Genomic DNA, 21,505 nt, shown 5'->3' with positions numbered 1-21,505 from the left:
AGGGAGGGAGGGAGGGAGGGAGGGAGGGAGGGAGAGAGAGAGAGACAGAGACAGAGAGAGAGAGAGAGAGAGAACCTTTGCCAAAAAAAGAAATTATTGAGGTGTACTTTGTAGTATTATCCCAATTACATCAGTACTATATAGTCATTAACAAAGTATTTGTGATTTTAAATAACACACATATTCTTTTAAATTATCAAATGGATAAATGTGAAAGACAGAATGGCATAGTGAACAGGGGTATAGCCTTGGAATCATGAAGTCCTGGATTCAGATCCTGCCTCTTCCACATTCTAGCTTCTTAACAATGGTAACTTAGCCTCTTCAGTGCCCCAGACTACTCTCTAAGTTGTAGACAATTTGAAAACCTGAATTAGTGGAGGGAATTTCATATAAGGGAATTCACTACTAATGAAATTACAGGTCTGATCATACCCCATCTCTCAGAGACAATATTGACATATGTATAGATATCAACCGATATTTGTAAGAATATTAGAACTATAATGAAACGTGCCTGTGATTCCTGCTATTAGGAAGGTTGAGGCTAGTGGATCATGAACTCAGGAGTTCTGAGTTGCAGTAGTGTCAAAGCAAATTGGTGTTTACACTAAATCTGGCACCAATATCATCAGTGGTCTCTAGCAGAGGTGGGGAAACTTGTGAGTGACTGCTGAATTTCTGATCTGGGTAAGATAGGGAAAGGAAGGAAGGAAGGGAAGGAAGGGAGGGAGGGAGGGAGGGAGGGAGGAAGGAAGGAAGGGAGGAAAGATGTTAGAACTAGAAAAGCTCAAAAATCATTAAGCCAAACTTCCTCATTTTTCAGAGAAATAAATTGTGGCTTAGAAATGAGAAGTGATTTGCCACGTTAAATCAGTGACAGGGCCAGGATATCTTGGTTTTGCAATACCAATTGCATCCCTTTAAAAATCCATATTAAAACAATACATTCATTATACATAAATGAGGGTATAATGTGGGAAAAATTATTTTGAAAGAATCATTCTAACATGGAGTAATACAGTCCTAAGTTTTCCAAATTTCTCTCTAGGCTATGATGTCAAGAATGATCTTAAAGGAAATGCCAGTTTTTTAGTGTTGCTGAAAAGTTGGACAGGCAAAGAATCTGACATTTATGCTTCTGAGTGTGAAGGCAGCTAACTCTTCCACCTACTAACTTTGTGAGTAAGCATCATGTTAAACTAAGCAGAAAAAAAATCTAACCCAGGGACCAAAGACAATCTCAAAAGATAAACACAGATCTTGAAGGTGATGACTAGAAAATTTTTCACCACAAATCTCCTCTCTATGGTGCTTCCTTCCTTATGTTATTCTGAAGTGACATTTGCTATCACCTAGGTCGCTGAAGAATTTAATATGATGAAAAATAATATGTGAAAAGTGTTTCAAAAAGCTGCAATTTTCATGCAAATAAGCCATATGCAAACTCAAAACTTATGGCCTGAGTATGACTATAAATGCTGTATGAGTCAACATTATAACATGGCATCCAAAAATAAAAACAATAATAACAAAAATAACTCTTGTGATTGTAAGCTGCATTAAAAGAAAGTACAATGTCCAAAATAGGGAGGTGAAAATTCCACTGTATTTTGCCCTGATGAGATAATATATGGTATATTGTGTTCAACTTGAGAGCCACAACAAATAAGGTCATTAATAAACTGGAACCATTTAGACAGCTCTCAGTGTGGTAAGGAGAATCAAAAACATGCTCTACAGGTATTGATTATAGGGAGCAAAAATGGCTAGCCTAGAGAAGAGGACTTAGGAGGACTATGCTCCATTTTCTTTCAAACATTTCAAAATTTGTTATTGGAGGAGTTAGAATTAGTCTATTTGGCCCTCAAGCTGACTAATAATTAAAACTGTACAAAAATGGATCAGACTGCCTTGTGGACTTAGTCCCTCATTACTGGATATATTTGCATAATACCTTTTTTTGGATAGATGTGACTGAGAAACAGGGAGCTTTGAATTCAATGTCTATATTATTATAAGCCTTTTCCTCATGTAGAGATTTTAAAAAATATTGGTATACTTCAAAACTCAATAAATAATCCCTATCACAATCCTAGAATTAACATGGAATGAAAGTATAGATGGAAGGAGCTGAGATAAAGTAATTTATTCAAGGTGCCTAAATTGATAGAGGCAGAACTAGGAAAAAACATGACTGATTCATTTCTTCTCTGTACCACATTTTACACCCAGAATTATGCTGGAAAGAATGAAGGAAAAGGAATATAAGCACAAAAACTAAGCATTCTTTCATGAGGAGGAGACAGGTTCATGTGCCTTAGACACCAGGTCTAACTCTGCAGCTTGATAATTCTATCTGATAATCAATCATTGATTAAGCACATACTATTTGACAAACACTGTTCTATGTGCTGGGGATATACTAACAGTGTTTGTCCCCTAGGATTCTGTCTTGGGCCCACTTTCCTGTTCCCTCTCTATGGTGATCATCAACTCCTATGACTCAATCATCATCTCTATGATGATGATTCCCAAATCTACTTATCTAACCCTACCATTCAGACTTGTATTTCCAACAACCAATTGGACATTTTGAACTTGATGTCTCCTAGACATCTTAAACTCAGCATGTCCAAAACTGAACTTATTATCTTTCCTCCCCAGCCTAATGATAAATTTTCTAGCACTACTATGGTTACTACCATCCTCCTGGCCACCCAGGCTTGCAACTTAGGTATTATTCTCAATGTCTCACTTTTACCCCCAATATCCAATCTATTCCCAAGTCCTGTCAATTCTACTTCTGTAACATCTTTCTCATATATCCCCTTCTCTCCTCTGATGCTGCCACTGCTCTGGTACAGGTCTTCATCACTTTATGCCTGGACTATTGCAATAGTCTGCTGGTTGGTCTCTGTGCTATAAGTGTTTCCCTACTCCAGTCCAGACTCTACCCGGCTGTCAAATAGCTCTTTCTAAATCACAGGTGTGATTATGTCATACTTCTACTTGATAAACTCCAGTAACTCCCTATTATTTCCAGGATCAAATGTAAAATTTCCCAGTAAGAAGGGCTTTGAACCCTTTTTAAACTGGTCCCCTCACATCTTGCCAGTCTTCGAACACCTTACTCATCTTCATTCACTCTGTGATCCTGTGACACTTGCCTCCTTGATGTTCCCCACAGAAGATCATCTATCTCTTGATTTTGTGAATTTTTTTTATTTGTTCAATAACTTTTTAAATTTCAATTTTATTAATCTCTCATTTGGTTTTAATTATTTCTTTTTTTTCTTTTTTTTATAATTTAAATGCTTTATTAACTGATGATTTACATCATTCGTTTCCGCCAGATTTTGAGTTACAAATTTTCTCCCCATTTTTCCCCAACCCATCTCCCAAAACATCAGTCCCACAGGATATCCCCACCTCCAATCTGCTCTCTCCCATATTTTCTCCCATACCCGCTTCAACTTTTCCAGTGGATCTCTATGCCTCAGTGCCTGTATATCTTTTTTCTTAATTACATGTAAGATGGTATTAATAATATTATGTATACACACACACACACATATATATATATATTTGAATATTTGATTTTAAAACTTTCAATTCCAGATTCATTCCCTTCCCCCCCCCCCGCCACCCACCCCCACTGGGGAGACAAGCAGTTCAGTATAGGTTGTACATGTGTGGCTACTGTAAAACAATAACATAGTAGATATATTGTAAAAGACTGACTATATTTCCCTCCCTCCTATCCCACCTCCCACTTGTTCTATTCTCTACTTTGATCCTGTGTCCCTTTTCAAAAGTGGGTGCTTCCAACTTCCCTCCCCCCCAGCCTGCCCTCCCTTCCATCATCCCCCCTCACATACCCTTCCCCCCCTATTCTCCTGGAGGGTGAGATCCCCTATTTAGTGTGTATTTCCCTCCCTTCTCAAGCCAGATTCAATAGGAATAAGGTTGACCCATTCCCTTTTGCCTTCCTATTCTTCCCCTCCATTGTAACCATTTTCCCTTGCCTCTTCTGTATGAGATAGTTTGCCCCACTCTGTCTCTCCCCATCTCCTCTCATTATATTCCTCTCACCTCTTAATTTCACCTTTTAAGTATCATCCCTTCCTGTTAAATTGGTCCCGTGCCCTCTATCTATGTATACCTGTAAACATATATGCACACATTCACATATGTATTCATATGCCCGCATACCCTCATATAAAGACACACACACACACACATATATATATATATATATATTTCTAATCCCTTCAACTACTGAGAAAATTTTCATAGGTTACAATTATTGTTTTTCCATGTAGGAATGTTAATAGTTCAACTTTGGCCAGGTGGCTCAGCGAGCAAGAGCACCGGCTCCAGTGCCGGGACGACCTGGATCAAATCCGGGCCCAGACACTCAGCACCACACCCAGAAAGAACAACTGGCCATGCAACCCCGAACAAGCCACTCAACCCCAATTGCTTCAAAAAAAAAATAGTTCAACTTTGATAAGTTCCTTATGATTTCTTTTCCCTGTTTACCTTCTCATGCTTCTCTTGCTTCTTGTATCTGAATGTCAAATTTTCTTTTCAACTCTGGTTTTTTCAGCAAGAATGCTTGAAAGTCCTCTATTCCACTGAATGACCATATTTTCCCCTGAAACATGATACTCAGTTTTGCTGGGTAGGTGACTCTTGGTTTTAATCCCAGCTCCCTTGACCTCCGGAATATCACATTCCAGGCCCTTCCATCCCTCAGTGTAGAAGTTACCAGATCCTGGGTTATCCTGATTGTGTTTCCACAATATTCAAATTGTTTCTTCCTGGCTGCTTGTAATATTCTCTCCTTAATCTGGGAATTCCGGAACCTGGCTATAATATTCCTAGGAGTTTTCTTTTTGGGATCTTTTTCAGGAGGTGATCGGTGGATTCTTTCAAACTCTATTTTGCCCTCTGGTTCTAAAACATCAGGGCAGTTTTCTTTGAGAACTTCCTGGAGGATGCTTTCCAGGCTCTTACTTTGGTCATGGCTCTCAGGCAGTCCAATAATTTTTAAATTATCTCTCCTGGATCTATTTTCCAGGTCAGTGGTTTTTCCCATGAGATATTTCACATTGCCTTCTATTCTTTCATTTGTTTGGATCTGTTTAACAGCATCTTGATTTCTCATAAAGTCATTAGCTTCCATTTGCTCCAATCTAATTCTGAAGCAATGATTCTCCTCAGTGAGCTTTTGAGATACTTTTTCCATCTGGCAAATTCGACTTTTTAAGGCATTCTTCTCCTCATTGCCTTTTTGAGCCTCCTTTGCCATTTGAGTCAGTCTGTTTTTTAAGGTATTATTTTCTTCAGTCAGGCTGTTGACTCTCATTTCATAATTTTCTTGCATTGTTCTCATTTCTCTTCCCAATTTTTCCTCCACTTCTCTTATCTGCTTCTTAAGGCCCTCTATGGCCTGTAACCAGCTTGTATTTTCCTTTGAAGCTTTTGGTGCAGGAGTTCTGACTTCACTGTTTTCCTCCTGTTCCATGCCTTGCTCCTTCTTATCCCCAAAATAGGAGTGTAATGTTGGAATCTTCTGTCTGCTTTGTTTCCTTTGCCTGCTCATTTTGCCACTCAATGATTTGACTTTTGGGCTTTTTGCCACAGTAGGACTCTGCCACCAGACAGGGGAGTTTTCCTCCCAAATGCTGGGGTGTTTTCTCAGCTGCCGGAGGTATTAGATGAGTGCCCTCTCTGAGGTCTCCACACGCTCTGGCAAGCTGGACACACACCCTAGGACCTCCACCCTAGACTGCAATCCAGATCCAAGCAGGTTAAAGCAAGAGCGATGACCCCTCAGACTGGTGCTTGGTCCCCCTACACTCTGCAGGCCAGGAGCTGAAGCCTCACGTGGCGCTGGCAGGCTGTGCTGGCGTCTCAGTGGTTTCTCGTTCCGGGGGTAAAAGCCATGCACTCCCACTTCCTGGGTCCCAAAGTCCAGACTGCACTGGCCTCTCACCTTGTCCTTCGCATCTATGTATTGATAAATCTGGAAACGGCCACAGCTGCTGCTGATCTGGAGTCCCTCTGGCAGGCGGCTGGTCAGGCCCGCCCTGGGGCTAAAGCCTCGGCGTGGGGCTGGGCTCAGCTCCCAGAGCGCTGCGCTGACTGATTCCTTGTGGCCTGCCGGGCTGTCCTCAGTGGGAGGTTAGTTTCTCTGTGTCATTTTGTGGGTTCTGCAGCTCCAAAGTTTGTTTAGAGTCCCCTTTTTACATGGATTGGGGAGGGTGGAAGCCGGAGCCGCGGGAAGGTCGTGCTTCTACTCCGCTATCTTGGCTCCGCCGATTTTGTGAATTTTTACTGGCTATCTCACTTATGTAATTATCTCCCTTCTCATTTCAGCCTCCTGCCTTCTCTAGTTTCCTTCAATTACAGTTAAAATCCTATCTTCTATAGGAAGCCTTAATGCTGGTGTCTTACTTCTGAGATTAGCTCCAATTTAATCCAGGGTCTAGACTGTTTTTACATAGTTGTCTGCATTTTATCTCCCTTATTAGAGAGTAAGCTTCTCAAGAACAGGGAGTAGATTTTTTTTTTAATTTTCTTTTTATACCCTGGGTTTGGTTCATACCTGGCATATAGTAGGACCCTAATAAATGCTTGTTGACTCATTTGTCTTAAAGCTTAAGTGCCTTACTTGTTTTCTCAAAAGAAGAGCTTTAGGGGAATCAAACCATCTTAAAAGTTATGATACTATACAGTCCTTATAAAAGAGTAACCTAGTAAAATAAGGGCACCTCCATATAATTTGCAAAAGGAAGACAGACTCCTCTTTCTGAATAAGAAATCTGTTGTTCTGTCAGCTCCAATTAATTTTTAATTTGTATCTACATTATCTGATAAGTACTTGTAAATTAATCCATTTGGTCATCCTCACATTATGTGTTCTGAAAGTTCATTAAAGTCAAATATCAGAATTGATTTGGTAGTGCTATTTGGTACTGCAGAACTCTGGCACATTCCACCATGACCGGGAAATTCTTACAGGGACATCTCCATTGCAAAGGTCACTCCATTTCTGCTTCTGAACTCCTTAGCACAAATGTGTGGGTGTGTACACACACATACACACACACACACACACACAGAGTTATTGTTTCCATGGTTACTCCAGCACTTTGTTTAAAAATCCAATGATCCACCCCTGAAAAAAGAGAGCTTTCCTGTTGCAAGCAACCCAGAGAGCTTTAGTCTGCACATCAGTAACAACTATGCCTATGTAAATAAAAACACATATTTAAGATTCCTAAAGTATAATCCATGGAGACAAAAAAAAAAATCAAGCTACTCTGTTTTTGCCAGAAGAACCAGGTTTCCTAAAGGAAGAGTCAGGAGTTTCTAAGGCATCTCTTAAGGTTTTTGCATTTAGGGGCCCGAAAATGGCTTGCAAGGATGAGAGACAAATGAAAGTGGGAGGAATAAAGAAAGGGTAAAAGACTAGATGGAAACACTTAAAAAAAGAAGAAAAGGAACTGGCAGCCCTTGCTGTGGAAAAGTCCAGGAAGAAAAATACCCATATACCTGAGGCTGGACATGTTAAATGCGAAGAAATCCTAATTAAGAATAACAAAGGCTCATATTTACTCTTTTTCAGATCTACTCTGAAAAGATTCCACAGTTCCATGTCATTCACATTTGGGCTACTGACATCTTTTTTCCTTATAGTCATTTTTACTCCTCTTCTTAGAACCAGACAGAGTGGTACCCATTTATTTGCAAATGAAAGTGACATTTCTTATCATAGGGCTTAAGGGAGGCCCCTATCCTCCTTCCATCATCTTGTACTATCCCACTGATCTATACTCTACAAAACAGGCAGTACTACCTACTTTACAGGAATCATATTGACCTCTCCAACCACTTAAAATTGTACAGTTAAGTGTCAACATGGTATCCTAATAAATGAAACTATCATGAAAGTATCTTAATAATGAAGGTAACATGGAAGTATCTGTCACAAGTCATACTGTGGATGGAAAGTGATGCTTTTATTGTACTTGTAAATAAAACGTGTAATAAAATATTATTGTCTTATGAGAAACAATCCATAAGAAGAATATACAGAACCATGGGAACTGATGGAAAATGAAGGAAACAATAGAAAAACAATATATACAATTACTGCCACACTGATAATGGGAAGAACAAAAAAACAATGAAACTAAATCCTCTGTAATTGGTCCTCAAAAAGAAGCTTTTAAAATGTATCCTTCCTTCTTTGCAAAGATGTGGTATTATGAATGTGCAATATTGCATCTATTGCTAGACACAGCATTTTGCTTTGACTGGACTGGCTTTTTTCTCTTTCTCTTTTAAATTCCAAGAATTTAATTACAAGAGATTTAATTCCAAGAATTAAATTACAAGAGATGGCTCTCTAGGGAGCATATAGGGGATGATTACTTTGGGAAATAAAGGAGGTAAAATTTTTAAAAACTATAATAAATAATCTGTGAACATATAGCTACAAATGATAGTGCACAATACCACCATCAAGAAACAAAAAATGATACTTTCATAAAAGCGCCATTTAAATATTCCAAGATAGGATTTGATTTCTGATCAAATTTTGCTAAAGAAGAAAAAATCTTCCATTTATAGGATTTTAAAATACACATACTTAGAAATAGCTCTACATGTTTGAGAATTCCTTGATATAGGAAAGGAAAGAGCCCAATCTCTCACTCTTCCCTGCACATACTAGTTAATGGCATTAGAAAAAGAAAAAGGGGTGAATGACAGTCTTATTCTTTTCATCATAACTTTTTTTGTCAGTCATATGCTTTTTCAACTATGAAGTGGCAATTTGCTTCCAACTGTAACAGAATTGTCTTCATCTCCCTCCTACATATATCCTTTATTGATTGTGCCAATCATGAAAATAAGAAATGGAAAAGTCCTGTTAAATTACCCACTGCTATCATCCTCCTAGCCCAGTTCCAATCAAAGTTGGAATGCTTCCTCAAAATATACTTCCTGATATTCTTTCCAGTCTGCCTTTAAAAACAGTATCCACAGGATACAGCTATCCATTTGTTTACTGGTTTAATGAATTTGCTTTAGAAATTTTAACAAGCTTTGCCATTATTTATCTAAGATTCTTAAGATTTCAATATACTGTTTGAGTATCCTAATAGTATCACCCAATATGTTAGTAAAATTTCTGGAATCATTTTATAAAGCTAATTAAAATGCTATCAACAATAATAATATTGGCATCAACTAATGTTTGGAAGATGTAAGTATATGAGAATATACTTCACAAAGCTCTTAAGACAGGAGAAACTAAGGAAGAAAAAGTTAGTTTGGTATACGGTGATAAATGAAATTAAAAAAAAAAAGAAACATAATTAGTGGAATGTCCTTCCTCCTCCCCTCTGCTTTTTGGAATCCCTACTTTCCTTCAAACTATAGCTCAAGTATCAAATACATATGGCTTTTTCTGACACTGCATGCCTCCCACCCCCAACTGCTAGTGGCTTCCTCCAAAATGATTTTATATTTCTCTATGTACATGATTATGTATATATATATATATGTGTTATTCCCCCTGGTTTTTATTTTGGTCTGTAGCTTGGTCTGGCAATTAGTAGAAGCTTAATAAATGCTTCATGATTGACTCATTGATTGTAAGAGTTTTACTTAAAAGGTCCCCAAGTTCTTCAGGTAAGAATTCTCTTTGACAGTCCAGACTACAGTTCCTCTACAACTCAAGAGACTTTTAAGTTGATATAATTAAAATAATGTATTACTCCAAGCCAACCTAGGAATGAGTGTCTCCATATTTATCTAGGCTGACCCCAGATAAAAGAAAACCAAAGATTAACAAAAAGCTCAAAGCACTGCCATCTTGGGAGACCAGAGATTAGGCCAGTCTTCTGCCCTAGCTTTCAAGAACTCAGGTTCACTGCTATGCCACAAAACGCAGTAAAGCATACTTTAGTGGGCTCAGATGAATTATGGTTGCAGTAACTGGCAAAAAAAAAAGCAACCAACCATCCAAAGAACAACAGCAACAACAATATGAACTTATCTCTTTACAGTGAGATGTGATCAGGTTATAGTATATCAGAGTTGGAACAACCATCAAGGTATACTTTTCAGTATCAGATGATTTGAACTTATCAAGAAAATCTAAGCACTCTATTATTATCTCATGGATCTTGGGTACCTAATCCCTGGAGCAGCTAGGTGGCATAGTGGATAGAGTACTGGTTTGGGAATCAAGAAGATGCCTCTTCAAAAGTTCAAAGCCAGCTTTTGATACTTATTAGCTTTGTGACCCTGGATAAGTCACTTAACCCTGTTTGCCTCAGTTCTTTATCTGTAAAATGAACTGGAGAAAGAAACAGCAAACTACTCCAGTATCTTTGTCAAGAAAACCCCAAATGAGGTCATGGAAAGTCAGTCATGACTGAAAAACAACAAAAAACCAAATCCCTATTAGAATTTTATTCTGTTCTTTCCAAAGATTATTCTCCTTGTCAAAGGAAAAAGTCAAGCAGCTCTATGTCTCCTACATTCGTGATTTCATCCCATCTTTATGAAGTAGGGGATCTTATCTTTTCTTCTCAGCTGTCTTCAAGAACTCAAATGCCATCTTGTGAAGTGGCCTTTCCTGGATCCCCTCAACCCTAGTTGCTAGTACCTTCCTTTCTAAGGCTTCCTAGTCTTTATTCTGGAGATATCTTGTATATACCTATTTATGAACATGTTGGCTCCTCCATTAAATTCCGTGAAGTGAAAAATCATTTTTGTTTTTGCTTTGTATCCTTGTCAGTCTAGGGTTATTGTTTGCTCTCTCAAAAAAGGATTTGTTACTTCAGGTACTGTTTGAGGGAAATGAGGGATTCTAAAAGGCAGAGGTGAGGAGGGAAGACATTCCAGTATGTGTATGTAAGACTCTTTCCACCTTATTTTCTTTTCTATTACAACTTCTAAGATAAGTGGTCACTTCCCTACAAGGTTTTCCATTACTTCTTCTCCAGCAGCAACATCCTACTTACTGATGAGAATCCCATCGACAACATAAGTTCCCAACTTTTCAAAGGATGAAATTGCCATTAATATTTTCTCTGAGACTACCAAGGCCAGGGGTAGGGAATCTGTGGCCTCAAGGCCACAGTCAGCCCTTCGATTAAATCCAAACTTCATGGAACAAATCCTTTTATTAAGGGGATTTGTTCTGTGAATTTTGGATTCAGTCAAAGGGCCACATTTGAGGACCTAGAGGACCACATGGGGCCTTGAGGCTGCAGACCCCCCACCCCTGACCTAGGCTAAAAGTTCCTCTTCTGGTCACCACTCCTCTCTGTATGTACTATTCACCATTTGGAATATAGTTTCCTGTGGACAAGGACTGTATCATTTTTGTATTTATTACCTGAGCACCTGTCTTGGTGCTCAGAATTTAAAGAGTTTATTAAGTGCTTACTGACTTACCATTAATGCAAATTAACAAAATATCAACTATTTTGCATTAACAGAGATCTAACAGATGTTGTAACAAATGAAGTTATTGCATCATACTTCTGTGACAAACTTGGGATGTTTTTCCTGAACTCAGCTATTTTTTCCACCTCACCAAGTAATTTCTAATATACATCAGTGATAATGAGCTTCTATTTCTGTCTCTGTTGACCTTCAACCAAATATTCTATATTATGCTTTCTCATTCTGGTTACCCACACGATTATGCTTCTTAATATACAATGGTACTCTGTCCTCTTTCTACTATTCCCACTGTTCTGTTCTGGTCTTTTACTCTTCCTGTCCCTTCTTAATAAGTGTACACGTCCAGAGTCATATTTTTGCCATGACTGTCACTTGACAGAGGAGAAAACCAAGGCCCAGTAAGCTGTCCAAAAAAGATCCTTCATAGGAATGCGCAGTGTGATGTCGTAGATTTGTAATGATAATAATTACTATTATTATTATAACAGCATTTATATCATACTTTAAACTTTGCAAAGCACTTTACAAATATTATCACATTTGATCCTTACTTGTACTCTGAGAGGTCAGTGCTATTACCCCCATTATATAGATGTAGAAATTGAAGTAGACAGAAGATAAGTGATTTGTCCAGGTTCACATAACTAATAAATATCTGAGACTGGATTTGAATTCAGGTCTTCCTAACTCCAGGTAGTTCTCTATCCATTGGGTACCTTAGCTGCCTTATTCAATCTCAGTAAGCATTAAGAATGGGATAGATTCTCTATATTCTGCCACAGTCAGACCACATCTGGAATATTATGTTTGCTTTTGGACACTAGAGTGTAAGAAGAATGTTGATAAATTGGCAAGAGTTCAAAAATGAATAACCAGGAGGTTGAAGGGTCACGAGACCATGTTATTTGAGAAATGGTTGAAGGAACTAGAGGAGGTATGTGATGTCTATCTTTAACTACACAAAGCATTATCATATAGAACAGGGAGGGATTGGATTTGTTTTGTTTGGTCCCAGAAGGCAGAGCCAGATGCAATGCTGAAGTTGCCAGGAGACAAATTTAGATCTGGTGGTAGGAAAAACTTCCTAATGATAAGCACTATCTAAAAGCAAAATGTGCTGCCTCAAGAAGTGAGTCTTCAGACAAAGGCTAGATTACCACTAGATTGCTTTCAGGTATGTGTTGAATTAGGTGGTACCTGTGATTCCTTCCAACTCTAAATCCGTGACTCTGACATGGCTTCCCTAAGGTGTCATACATAGTAAGCAGCATAGCATAGAATCGAAGAGCCCAGGACAGAACCCTCTGGGATGTCTACAGTTAGAGGGCATGATCAGGATGAGGATCCAGCAAAGGAGACTGAGGAAGAACAGTCAGATAAGTAGGAGGAGAACCAGGAGAGAGTGGTACCCCAAAAACGAAGAGAGAAGAGGAGAGAATGATCAGCAATGTCAAAGGCTGCAGAGAGGTCAGGGAGAAGGATTCAGAAAAGGCCAACGGATTTGGCAACTAAGAGACCATTGTTAACTTTGGAGAGAGCAGTTCTGACAGAATTATATGATTAGAAGTCTGATTCTAGGGGATTAAGAAAGTGAAAGGAAAGGAAGTGGAGGGGCCTACTGTAGACAGTCTTTTCAAGGATTTTGCCCACAAAAAGCAGAAGAGATATAGAATGATAGCAAGGATGGAAGGATCAAGTAAGGGTTTGTTCAGAATAAGGGAAACATGGGCATATCTGTTGGCAGTTGGGAATGTCAGTAGAAAAGGAGAGGCTGAAAATGTGTGATAGAGGAAGTAATCTGTTGAAGGAGAGGAGATGTAATGGGATGACTCAAGCAGACAGAAAAGTTAGCATTGGAAAGGAGTAAAGTAAATTCATTATGAGAGACAGAGTGAAGGAGGAGGTGATGTCAGAAAGCATATGAGTGATGTGAAATGAGGATGAGGGGATAAGAGAAAGTTCATAGTGAATAGTCTCAATTTTTTCTGTAAAATATAAGGCAAAGTTTTCAGCTGAGAGGGTGCAGGAGTGGGAAATGGGATTTGAGGAGGGATGAAAATGTTTGGAGGAGCTGCTGTGGAGAGTGGGTTAGTGAGTTAATAAAGCAGGAATAGTAGGATTGTCTAGCATCGTTGAAGAAACAGTTGAGGTTGTATAACATCAATTTGTAATAGACCCAGTCAGAATGGTTATGATTTTCCCTACCTTTGTTCAGCAACATATGTGTAAGAGAGAAGACAACAACTGGTGGGAGTGAGCCAAGGCTGAGGCTTAACAGGGTTCAACTGGCAAAATAACAGGACTAGAGACACAAGAGAGAAGGTCAGTGTAGAGCTGAATTGGTTGACCAAAAAGTCAAGATGAAGAGAAGAGAAGTCACTAGTGTAGGGGTGATGGCAAGATCAAGGGTATAATCATCTTTCTGTGTAGCTAAAGTGAAGGAGTTGGCCATGAGAAGTGAGTAGGTTGAGGAACTAAGTGTTAAGGAGAGTCAGTACGTATGTTGAAGTCCCTTATTATGAGGGCAGGGGTTTAGGAAGAGAAAAAAAAATATGGGCTATGTACCAAACTTGTTGAATTAAGAAGGGAAATGACCTGGAGGTCTGCAGACAATAGCTACCAGGATTTTGATTGTGTGGTAGAAATTAATACCTTGAACTTCAAAAGAGGAGAGGCTGGTGAATGATGGAAGTAGGGAGAGGGTCTGGAAGAAGCAATGAGGTGCACAGAGTAATCCAACACCTCCTGCCCCACCCCCACCTTGACCAGTGAGCCAAATGGAATGAGAGAAGGGGCAGTCAGTACTAGAAAGGGTAGCCAGGGAGCCTGTGTTATTGGTGGGAAGCAGGTTTCCATTTACTAGCTCTTAGCCAGTAATGGTTAGTAAACTTAGGAGTGGAAGAGGAAAAGATTTAGGATAAAGGGAAATTTTTTGCCTATGGAACCTGCATTCCAGTATCAGCAGTTAGCAGACATATATTACATGGTGGCTATTTTAGCATGAGTGTACTTGAACTGAATGTGACCAAAAGGTTCTGCTGTCCTGATTTCCTATGGCTTAAGATTCCCAATTCTATACCCATACACCCACCGATATAAGTTTCCTTATGAATGACACAAAATTTTTTTTGAGTTGGAATTGATTCCATTCTGCAGATATGATCACAATCACAGGTTGCCTTTTTTCCCTTAGATACACTCTCTCCCTTTCCCTCCCCTTGTGTTTGTGTGTGTGTGTATGTGTGTGTGTGCATGCTTTCTTGGGGGGAGGAGGAGGATGAGGGGATTTCTGGACTTGTAATTTCATCTGTATATGAAATTCCCTGGTCAGGAAATTCCATTTGCTAAGACAGACCAGCAATTTGTCTGTAAACTGATAGCTTTAGACAATTGTGTGGGAGCATTGAAAGGCTAAGTGTCTTGCTCAAGCTAACACATTAATATATATATCAGACGCAGAGCTTGAACCCAGGACTTCCTGAATCTGAGGCCTGCTCTCTATCTACTCTGCTATCTACTCTTCACTAATACTCTATATATCTTAAATTCATTTTAATTTCAATTCTTTTCTGCATTTCCTTTATGTTATTTCTTTCTTATTCTTTGAACATTTTCTGATTTAGAATCTTTTTTTAAAATAAATAAAATTTGCCCTCTGCCCCTTTTCTGGAACAGTGGTGGAAAAAAAACAAAGAAATACAATCTTTAATATTATTTCTATCCCCAACCCTTGAATGGAACCTTCCATTTATACAATACATATCTTGTTTGTATAATTTTTTTGCATGTTGTTTTCCACATTAGAATGTGAACTCCTTGAGGGCAGGGATCATATTTTTGTATCCCCAGTACTTAGCACAATAGTTGGCACATAAAAAAATGCTTTTAAAAAAAATTCTTGTTGACTGACAGAATCAGTGAATTTTATTATTTATTCTCATTACATCTTCTTAATTGGACATCTGTTGTTCTCCAACTCCTAACTTTTCCAAGAAAGTCATAAACTTTCAAACAAATCTCAATCTTTATCAGTCATGGTCTATTTCGATAAAATTTTACATGGCTGTTAACATTTGCAGTTTAATATAGCTAAGAAGGAATAAAAACCTGAAAGGGTGTTTTTTTTCTTTTTTTATTTAGTATTTATTTTTCCCCAATTACATGTAAAAAGTATTAGTTGTTTTTTAAGAAAATACTTTTCTTTTTTTACAAAAACTTTAGGATGTATCAAAATTGTTTGCTCTACAAAGTGAATACTTTAGCCAAATTTGTAATTGAAGCTAACACCTAAAGAGGTTTCTTTTCACTAAGTTCCCAGTCTGAAAAGTCATTGAATTAAGGAAACTTAAGAGTTTAGTGGAAAATTCCTCCCTTCTGATCAGAGAAAAATAGATTTCAGAGCTTTATATGATTTTATTCATATATGTTTTGGCTTTTATAGAAAAAGAAAAACTATTGTTATATAGAAAAAACAAAGTAAAAGGTATTAATATAGGGAAGCTAAAGGATTCAACTAAGACCTTCTCTTGTACCTAATATGTGTTTTAAAAAATGTTTGTTTATGTGAAATGAATTATCTCATGCTAAAGATATATTCTATCCAACATGAGGCCAACACAAGTTAGTGATGAGGCAAAGCCTAGGAAAGGGGTAATGGCAATCCCCACTTTAGGATAGAGGGAATGGGGTCCAAATTTGAAAGTAATAGGATTGATCATAAGACCACAACTAGAATTTGAAGGGACATCAGAGCTCATCTATTTATTTCAACCTCCTCATTTGACCAAAGAGGAAACTGGGGCCCAAATGGGTTAATTCATTTTTTCAGTGTTATACAAGTTGTAAGTAACATGAGTTGTGACTCGAATTTAGGTTTTTTGATTGTAAATCAATCATTTTTTTCCCCACTCCACACTACCTCCCCCAAGGTGACAAAGGATAAACAAGAAGAGGAATTGGATTGGTACCCAAGTGTAACTCAAGATACTGTGTAGGAAAGGCTAGTTCTAAGAACAGAGATTCAGGAAGTCATGGAGGTGAATGGGATTTCCAAAAATACAGGGAGAAAAGTTCCAAGGATAGAGTCTTAGGGCTTTCCACTCACAATTATTAAGAAGAAGGAAGAACAGTCAGAAAAGATGAATTTGAATTCTGGTCCAACTGCTGACTACCTATATGGACTTGGGTAAGTCACTTCACTGTTTAAAACAAAACAAAACAAAACAAAAACAAAAATCTAGACTGAATGAGCTTGATAGTCCCTTCTACCTCTACATTTTATAATCCTGTGAATCAGGAAAGGACGTAGAAAGTGGTCAGTGAAATAGGAGACCCAGGAAAGGACAGTATTAGGGAATCTAAAGGAAGAGATTAGCATCAATAAAGGGAAGGGAGGTCAATGGTGCCAAATGATACTGAAAAGACAAGGAGTGTAAGGACAGAAAATGGCCAGTGGGTCTGCAAGCAAAAACTATTGGCTACCTTGGAGACAGCAAGTTTCAGTACTGTGGTGGGGATGGAAGCTAGATTGTAAAGGGTTTGAGGAAAGAGTGGGTTTTGAGGAAGTAGAGGCAATGTGTTTATACTACTTTCTTGAGTATTTGGAAATGGAAAAGAGAGAGGCAGGACAATAGTTTGAGTTGGGAGAGAGTCAAAGGTAAGTATTTTTAGGGGAAGCTTGAATATGTTTGTAAGCAGAGGAATCAATAGGGAGGAGGACACTAAAGATGAGAGGAGGGAAGAAGGGAAGGAATAGGCTCAGTAATGGAAGGATTATCTCTAAATTAAATTTGAAAAACATTAATGAAGTACCTATGCTGGGTGAGTTACTGTTTTAGCTCTGACAAGGAGGAAGATAACCTCATCTTTTAAGAATGAAGGAAAAGGTATAGGAATGTAATGGAATACTACTATGCTATAAGAAATGAGGAGCAGAAGGACTTCATAATAACCTGAAGAGACTTATATATACTTATGCTGAGTGAGAGGAGCAGAACCAGGACAACATTGCCAACAATTATAGACACATCATATCTGTGATGACTGACTTTGATAGACTGGGCTCCTATCAGCAATGCAAGGTTATAAGACAACTCCAAAGGACTCATGATAGAAAATACTCTATTTACATCCAGAGAAAGATTTACAGAACCTGAATGCAGATTGAAGCAAACTGCTTGCTCTGTCTCTTTTTTGTTTTCTTTTGTTCCTTCTTCCTCATTGTTCATTTCATTGGTTATAATCCTTCTTTACAACTTGACTAATGTTTAATGTGAAAGTATTTGTAGACTTATAGGGGATTGCATGCTGCCATGGGAGGAGAAGGGAGGAAGGAGAAGGGGAGAAAATATGGAACTCAAAAGCTGATGGAACTGAATGTTGTAAACAAAAAGTAAATAAATAAATACATTTTTTAAAAAAGAATGGAGGAAAGGAAGAAAGGATGGATTATGACAGAAAAAATTGACCAACATTAAATATACCATAACATATTAAATGCTGTATTAAACATTCATCTTATTGTTACATATTCAAACTCACAAATGAAGTGCAAAACAAATCCAACATTCTGTAACTATATTAAAAATGACAATAATTTTGATTTACTCAATAGATATGTGTTATGTAAACTTATGACCAAAAACTGAAGATTCTGAGTTTATATGAAATAAAGTTAAGTTTTGGAAGTCCTAATCATACATCACTCTCTTTGGATGACAGTGTTTCCCCTTGGGAATAAAAAAATATAGCTTGTATACATAACTCCTTAGAAAAGGTAAAAGGACATATAGTATTTATCATACAGGTTTTCTTGAAATGAAGTTATTGTTACATATTTTGAATCCTTTCCTATGTTGTGCTGTGTACATGACATGCTGTTTCCTTTCTTATTTTGCATTTAAGTTTAAGATATGTTTTTGTTTCTTTTCTCTATTCTGTATTTGTGTTCTGGTATTTGAGTCTAAAAAAAAATTTTAAAAAGAAATAGTGAAAGGGATTTCTGTACCAATGTGAGCAATGTGAACAATACGTTAAGTAAAGGACAAATTTTATTTGGCCTGACAGAAAACCGAAATGTACAAAAGACTCACATGATAGCCCCAGAATAATCAAAACAACTCTTCTTCCTACTCTGGTGGGCCTTCATTTTTCTCAGAGACTATTCTCTTCAGGCCCCCTAAAATGAAAAAAAAACCCCACCAACTTGTGGTTGCTAGAGAGTTGACCCCTTCTACCATGAAAGTTGTCCATAATTACAGTACTACACTGTGGTTGAGGCCCCTCTACCATGGTAAAGAACTAAAGTTTTCCAGAGAGTCTATCTAATTCTCTTGAACCTATCCAGCCCACATAAATCAAAATTATTCATGTGGGTTTGTTCTCCCACATTGTGATTATCCTGTGTTGCTCTTCTACAATGGATCTCTCTAAGTTCCAGAATACTCCTCCTTGGTTCAGAAACTCCTCTTCCTTTTAGGAGGCTTAGCTCAGGAACTGGCTAACCAATATCTCTTCTCTCAGACATATGGTTCCCTGGAGGGGATTAGTAAATGGGAAGGCTTGACCTCCAGCGAACAAAGTCCAAGTTTGTCTCCTCCCTCTTGAATCTTTCACTGTCTCTCTTCCAAGGACTTGCAGCATAATATTTTAAAAGACCAGTTCCAAGATTCAACCCAGGTGCTCTGAAACTCGCCTGAATCAATTAATCGTCCAAAATGTGGTCTCAATGGACCAACAAGTAGTTCTCAGGTCAATACACAAGCCATCAAGGTGGCACAATATTCAAGCTGGCTTGAAGTCAGGAAAACTCATCTTCCTGAATTCAGATGCTTCCCAGCTATGGTACCCTGGACAAGTCACTTAACCCTGTTTGCCTCAATTTCCTCATTTTGTAAGATGAGCTGGAGACGGAAGTAACAAACCACTTCAATATCTTTGCCAAGAAGACCCCAAATGGGGGGGTGGTGTAAAAAGAATCTGACACAACTGAAACTACTCAACAACAATTAAGAAAACATTATTAATATCAGAAAAAAAAATCTCAAGGATGGGGTCGATGGGGATGTTTATCCCTTATAAAGAAATCTTTTCTATCAATTAAAAATGAAGGCCTTTTCTTCTAACCTTGCTTACCTGGTTAATAATCCACTTGAACATATCCTCTATACATACTTTTCCACTGGTATGTAAGGTATACCACTATATTGATATAGAAGCTTTGATGTGAAATCAGAAGAGTCTTGAGGTGAATCCCATTTCTTTTTTTCTTTTTTTATAAGCAATCGGGGTTAAGTAACTTGCTCAAGGTTACATGGCCAGTTATTTCTGGGTGTGGTGCTAAGTGTCTCTGCCCAGGATTCGATCTCCAGGTCATCCCAACACTGGAGCCGGTGCTCTTACTCGATGAGCCACCTGGCCGTCCCTAAGCAGTTGGGGTTAAGTAACTTGCTCAAGGTTACACGGCCAGTTATTTCTGAGTATGGTGCTAAGTATCTGAGCCCAGATTGGATCCCCAGGTCATCCTGACACTGGAGCTGGTGCTCTTACTTACTGAGCCATCTGGCTGCCCCTTTCCATTTCTAATATAAGAACTCATGGATAAGTAATTTTACATACCTTAATTTTTATTTCTTTACCTATAGGTCATAATAATGTCCATCATATCTACCTCACAGGTTTGTTCTGAGAATGCTTACCATGTGTCATCTCATTTTATTCTCACGGTTCTAGACTCTATAAATGTTCTCCTCCATTATGATAAAGAAGTGGAATGGTGTTGTAGATGGCTGCCTCTGGAACCAAGAAGACCTATTTCAAGTGCTGCCTCCACTACATATTGGCTATGTGACCCTGAACAAGTCACTTAAGTCAGTACTATAGGCAACTCTCTGTAATTATAAACAATTTCAGAGAAGGTATCACCCTAGAGAGGTTAGTGGATGGACTTTCTTCATCTGGAAGTTCCCTAAACCAATAGAATCACAAATCTACTCCCTATCATGAGGATGATGATGAAGATGAAAATGATTTCTACATGAATATCCGCATACTCAAAACAATTTCCCTTTCTTCTATTTCTTACTTTTAAAGTGGAAGTTCAACTACTGAGTGCTTTTTATAAGGCCATCTTTGGTATTTTTTTAACCAAATTGATTACCACATTGTTCCTAATTTGAAAAACAAACAAACAAAACTATAAAAGCTGTTAGAGGGAGAGAGTGGAAAACACCCAGAAAACTCACACCTACGTATGTTCCCATGGCAACCAAAAGAAAGAAATAAACTAATACAAAAGGGGAAAAGAAACAGTGCTTCAGAACAATCTCATACATTTTAATACACCATCACTTGAAACCCAAGTGCATTCAGTGCTGTTCTAAAGAGTCACTTAACTGTAATAAGGTGACTTTCTCTACTTCCTGCTTCTTCCCATCATTTCATCCCAATCAACATAATGCAAGCACACTCTTTTTTAGGTATGCTGTACTGCTGAACAACTGACTATAGAAGATAGAAAGACACTCCATTCCAACACTCTCTTCACTGGTAGCCTGCCTGGCCTGCCTGCAGGAGAAGGGCAAGAAGGCCATTCCATCAGCTCCCCACACTTGTTCCCTTACCCTAATACCTTCAGAGGACTTCTCCCAGAGGTCAAACCCCATAAGGTGGGGTTGAATAATGATAAGTACTTGAACTTATTCCTTAATGATTAACAAACTTCCACCTGGTCTTACCTTCCTCTTCTCAGTGATTCTGGACCTCTATCATTCAAACCATAATTATGTCCCCTGTTGCCTGTTCCCTTGTTACTAGTGACCCACTTTAAAGCTAGCCACCCCCTATACTATTTGGAATGTGTGATTTATAGGTGACAAAGTTATTTTCATCTTAAATATTTTCCTTTCCCATTTCTCCAGGCCTTTTATTCTCACTGAGACCTGACTCTTTCCTCAGTCTCCTTGGCTGCACTTTCCAGCACTAGTTACACTTTCATTGATTTCCACTC

At 38.3% G+C, this 21,505-nt stretch overlaps 1 protein-coding gene across 4 annotated transcripts in view; it reads right to left on the bottom strand.

Moving 5' to 3' along the window:
- The window catches only part of ARHGEF10 (Rho guanine nucleotide exchange factor 10), a 233,388-nt gene that overhangs the window by 71,819 nt on the left and 140,064 nt on the right, over window positions 1-21,505 (bottom strand). The window lies entirely within an intron of this gene.

Source organism: Petaurus breviceps, unplaced genomic scaffold (genome assembly GCF_028583685.1).
Source record: "Petaurus breviceps papuanus isolate PSGF00001 unplaced genomic scaffold, PetGlider_PUasm1.0 90686, whole genome shotgun sequence".
NCBI lineage: Eukaryota > Metazoa > Chordata > Mammalia > Diprotodontia > Petauridae > Petaurus > Petaurus breviceps.
The sequence above is the reverse complement of the archived record's forward strand: the minus strand, read 5'-3'. Positions and strand labels throughout refer to the sequence as shown.